Here is a 5,442-nt window from a genome sequence, read left to right on the forward strand (position 1 = left end):
GGGGCCGACAACAAGGTGGTTAGGGGCCGACAACAATGTGGACAACAAGGTTGTTAGGGGCCGACAACAAGGTGGACAACAAGGTGGTTAGGGGCTGACAACAAAGTGGTGGTTAGGGGCCGACAACAATGTGGTTAGGGGCCGACAACAAGGTGGTTAGGGGCCGACAACAATGTGGACAACAAGGTGGTTAGGGGCCGACAACAAGGTGGACAACAAGGTGGTTAGGGGCCGACAACAAAGTGGTGGTTAGGGGCCGACAACAAGGTGGACAACAAGGTGGTTAGAGGCCGACAACAAAGTGGTGGCTAGGGGCCGACAACAAGGTGGGCGACAAGGTGGTTAGGGGCCGACAACAAGTTGGACAACAAGGTGGTTAGGGGCCGACAACAATGTGGACAACAAGGTGGTTAGGGTCAGACAACAAGGTGGACAACAAGGTGGTTAGGGGCCGACAACAAGGTGGTTAGGGGCCGACAACAAGGTGGTTAGGGGCCGACAACAAGGTGGACAGCAAGGTGGTTAGGGGCCGACAACAAGGTGGTTAGGGGCCGACAACAATGTGGACAACAAGGTGGTTAAGGGTTGACAACAAAGTGGACAACAAGGTGGTTAGGGGCCGACAACAAAGTGGACAACAAGGTGGTTAGGGGCCGACAACAAAGTGGACAACAAGGTGGTTAGGGGCTGACAACAAAGTGGTGGTTAGGGGCCGACAACAAGGTGGACAACAAGGTGGTTAGGGGCCGACAACAAAGTGGTGGTTAGGGGCCGACAACAAGGTGGACAAAAAGGTGGTTAGGAGCCGACAACAAGGTGGACAACAAGGTGGTTAGGGGCCGACAACAAGTTGGACAACAAAGTGGTTAGGGTCCGACAACAAGGTGGACAACAAGGTGGTTAGGGCCGACAACAAGGTGGACAACAAGGTGGTTAGGGGCTGACAGCAAGGTGGTTAGGGTCCGAAAACAAGGTGGTTAGGGGCCGACAACAATGTGGACAACAAGGTGGTTAGGGGCCGACAACAAGGTGGACAGCAAGGTGGTTAGGGGCCGACAACAATGTGGACAACAAGGTGGTTAGGGGCCGACAACAAGGTGGACAGCAAGGTGGTTAGGGTCCGACAAGGTGGTTAGGGGCCGACAACAATGTGGACAACAAAGTGGACAACAAAGTGGTTAGGGGCCGACAACAAGGTGGACAGCAAGGTGGCTAGGGGCCGACAACAAGGTGGTTAGGGCCCGACATTCGGAGGATGCTGTAGTGGTCCACTGCTGCTCAGCTGCCAGGACACCTAACAACCAAGAAAGGCCTCCTCCACTGCCACAGCATGCTGGGACTCAAATGGTCGCTGCTGGAGGTAAACAAGGAGAAGCTGTGATCTTTGCTGAGGTCCACTCAGACCCCCCGGGGGCGGGAGGGACAGTCTACATGGGTGGACCTTGTTAGACACTACTAGACACCTTTGGGCCTTGAAGATACCACCCAATGAGACACCCGGCATGATGGATGATGTCAAGGTGGTCCTGGTTCTGAGAGCCCAAGAGAACATCAGTTCATGTTTTCAGAACTTGGGCTGCTTCTGTGATTCTTTCCATTTGGACCAAATCCTTTCCGGACTCGGCCTCACCTAAAAGTCAGCATCAGCAGTAGAACACTTTGAGCTTTAGGGTTTTCGAATAAAGTTCTGTATGGGCTCAGGGTTTTGGAATGAGCGTCCTGCATATGTTTAGGGTTTTGGAATGAGGGTTCCAAACCTGTTTAGTGATTTAGAGCTCGGTTCTGCAAAGGTTTAGGCCAATGGTTCTCAAACTTTATTCACCAACTACCCCCTCAGAAAACACCTGGCTCTCCAAGTACCACCATAATGACCACCATTAAAATTCAGTAGCATAGTAGGTCTAAGTATTCATTAAAAACAAGGCCAAGGTTTTATTTAACAAGTATATTTCATATTTTTGGCAACTGTAACATTACAACCAAATTGAACAGTAGCACTGTTTGAAAATAGGAAAATAAAACACTGTACTTTATTTAAGTGATTCTTTAGCGTACCACTAGCACGCCTACAGATTTATGGTATTGAAATTCTGCCTAGATGTGTGTTTTAGATTTGAATCAGGGTTCTGCATAGGTTAAAGAATTTAGAATCAGGGTTCTGCATTTGTTCAACTAACCTTGTACTTGAATGAATGAATGAATGATCTTTATTGTCATTGTGCATGTACAGGTACAGGTCCAACGAAATTTAGATTGCTTCCCTGAGGTGCTTTGCATTTTTTTTTAATTTTAATTTTTTTTTGCAGGTTAACAAATGTAGAAGAAGACAGGACTGTACTACCGTTGAAGTTGAACTTATCCAGGATCTCATTGTTTTCTGTTGAAGTTGAACTCATTTAGGATCTCTTCTTTGTTTTCTGTTTAAGTTAAACTTATCCAGGATATCTTCTTTGTTCTCTGTTAAATTTGAACTTATCCAGGATCTCTTCTTTGTTTTCCCCTTAAGTTGAATTCATCCAGGATCTCTTCTTTGTTTTCCATTTAGATTGAACTCATCCAGGATCTTTTCTTTGTTTTCCATTTAGATAGAACTCATCCAAGATCTGTTCTTTGTTTTCCGTTTGATTTGAACTTTTCCAACATCTCTTCTTTCTTTTCCATTGAAGTTGAACTTATCCTGGATCATTTATTTGTTTTCCATTTAAGTTGAATTTACCCAGGATCTCTTCTTTGTTTTCCGTTAAAGTTGAACTTTACCAGGATCTGTTCCTTGTTTTCCGTTAAAGTTGAACTTATCCAGGATCTCTTCTTTGACTTTCATTTAAGTTGAACTCATCCAGGATCTCTTCTTTGTTTTTCGTTTAAGTTGACCTCATCCAGGATCTCTTCTTTGTTTTTCGTTTAAGTTGACCTCATCCAAGATCTCTTCGTTTTCCATTGAATTAACTTATCCAACATCTCTTCTTGGTTTTCCTTTGAAGTTGAACTTATCCAACATCTCTTCTTCGTTTTCCGTTTTAAATTTAACTTATCCAGCATCATTTATTTGTTTTCCATTTAAGTTGAACTTATCCGGGATCACTTCTTTTCTGTTTAAGTTGAACTTATCCAGTATCTCTTCTTTGTTTTCTGTTAAAGTTGAACGTATCCAGGATCTCTTCTTTGACTTTCGGTTAAGTTGAACTCATCCAAGATCTCTTCTTTGTTTTCCATCTGAACAAAGATTGACGATGTAGAAAATGCATTACAAGTATTAATACCACGCTGGATAACCACTTTGTTAGTCCCTAACTTTACTAAGGTCCAAAGTCTCGTCAGACACAACTGAATATTTATGGGCTCTCACCTCCTATTGGTCAGTGAGCGGTACTATTATTAGTTATAATCTTCTATCTCCAAACATATCCTGCAGTTTTTTAATCCTGCTAAGAAGTTATCTTGGTCGTAATCTTTAACGTTTGAAAACAAAGAAGAGATCCTGGATAAGTTCCACGACAATCGTAGTACAGTCGTCTGTCTTCTTCTACATGTGAGTACCTGCGAGCACAAGTCCGAAGCGAGGAGCTGAAACTACTTCCAGGTAAACTCTGCATGTCACCATGGCGACAACGCGACAAACATTAACAGCTCACTAGTGTAGAAAAAAACATTTTAAAAAAATTACAAAAATAATTAAAAGTTATAAAAATTAAAAATTAAATTAAAAAAGTTAAATAAAATTCATATATATTAAAAAAATAACAAAAAAATACAATAAAAGAGCTGGCCAGAATGCATGTTAATTGTGCACGCTCCTGTGAGTGTGTTGTTCTGATTTAAGAGGTTCATCACCTGCAGGTTCAAAGGTCACAGACCACACAAGAGTAAACCAGCGCGCACATAGAGACACACACACACACACACACACACACACACGGTGTAACCTGAGTGTCATGTAATGTGCTCATCACAAACTTCACACACGTGCACGGAGGTGAAAGAGCAGACAAGATGTCCTCAAGAGAACAAGCCTCACCATAAAGTTAAAAAGTTAAAGTACCAATGATTGTCACACACACACACACACACACACACACACTAGATGTGGTGAAATATGTCATCTGCATTTGACCCATCCCCTTGATCACCCCCTGGGAGGTGAGGGGAGCAGTGAGCAGCAGCGGTGGCCACGCTCGGGAATCATTTTTGGTGATTTGACCCCCAATTCCAACCCTTGAAGCTGAGTGCCAAGCAGGGAGGTAATGGGTCCCATTTTTATAGTCTTTGCTATGACTCGGCCGGGGTTTGAACTGACGACCTACCGATCTCAGGGACGGACACTCTAACCACTAGGCCACTGAGTAGGTAACACACACACACACGATGTTGTTCTACAACACTGCCCCCTCCCCTAGCTGGTCTATATTAGTGTTTGTAAGAAGGACGTCCATGTGAGATGCATTGTGGGTAACGAGGACGTTAAGGCCCATCATCAGCGATTGTGTCCGTCTGCCCTCCATTAGCGTCACTAACGACAACACTTGAAAGATGACGACTCAACATTCTTAACACAACAGCTGCTCCCCTAAAACACTCTGTGACCTCACACTGCCCCCATACCACTACTACTGCAACACTACTATACCAGTGTTTTTCAACCACTGTGTCGCGGCACACACTCCCGTGAGATATTGTCTGGTGTGCCGTGGGGAATTATGCAACTTCACCTAATTGGTCCCAAAAATGTTTTTTGCAAATCAATAATTAGAATAATGTGCCTGTGCTGTGTAGAGCTCGGCAGGGTAACCATGTAATACTCCATATCAGTAGGTGGCAGCAGGTCAAGGATGGTTTGTGGTGATCCCAATATGCAGAGCACAGCGGGCAGGTAAAAATGAACAAAAGGCAAGTCCCGCTAGGAAAAGGCACTGAAGCATAGGGATGGCCATGCAAAACAAAAGTAAAACTGAACCAGCTACAAAGTAAACAAAAACAGAATGCTGGACGACAGCAAAGACTTACAGCGTGTGGGGCAGAGACGGCGTCCACAAAGTACATCCGTACATGACATGACAGTCAACAATGTCCCCACAAAGAAGGATAGCGTACGCACACCTCATAATAGTCTTGATTGCGAAAACAGAGCAGGTGCGGGCAATAGCACTCAAAGGAAGGCGTGAAGCTGCTACGGGAGAACACCAACAAAACAGGAAGGGTCACCAAAATAACAGCGCAAGACAGACACTAAAGCACTACACACAGGAAACAACAACCAACTCAAAATAAGGCAGGACAACCTGGTGGAGTTTAATTTTTTAACCTTTTCTGCTGTGCCTCTGTATTCTTTTTATGAAAAAAATGTGCCTTGGCTCAAAAATGGTTGAAAAACACTGTACTATACCAATTCTACTATACCACTACTATTATACTACTATACCACTACTACTATACTACGACTGCACC

The sequence above is a fragment of the Entelurus aequoreus genome, linkage group LG03 (genome assembly GCF_033978785.1).
Source record: "Entelurus aequoreus isolate RoL-2023_Sb linkage group LG03, RoL_Eaeq_v1.1, whole genome shotgun sequence".
In the NCBI taxonomy this organism is placed as follows: domain Eukaryota; kingdom Metazoa; phylum Chordata; class Actinopteri; order Syngnathiformes; family Syngnathidae; genus Entelurus; species Entelurus aequoreus.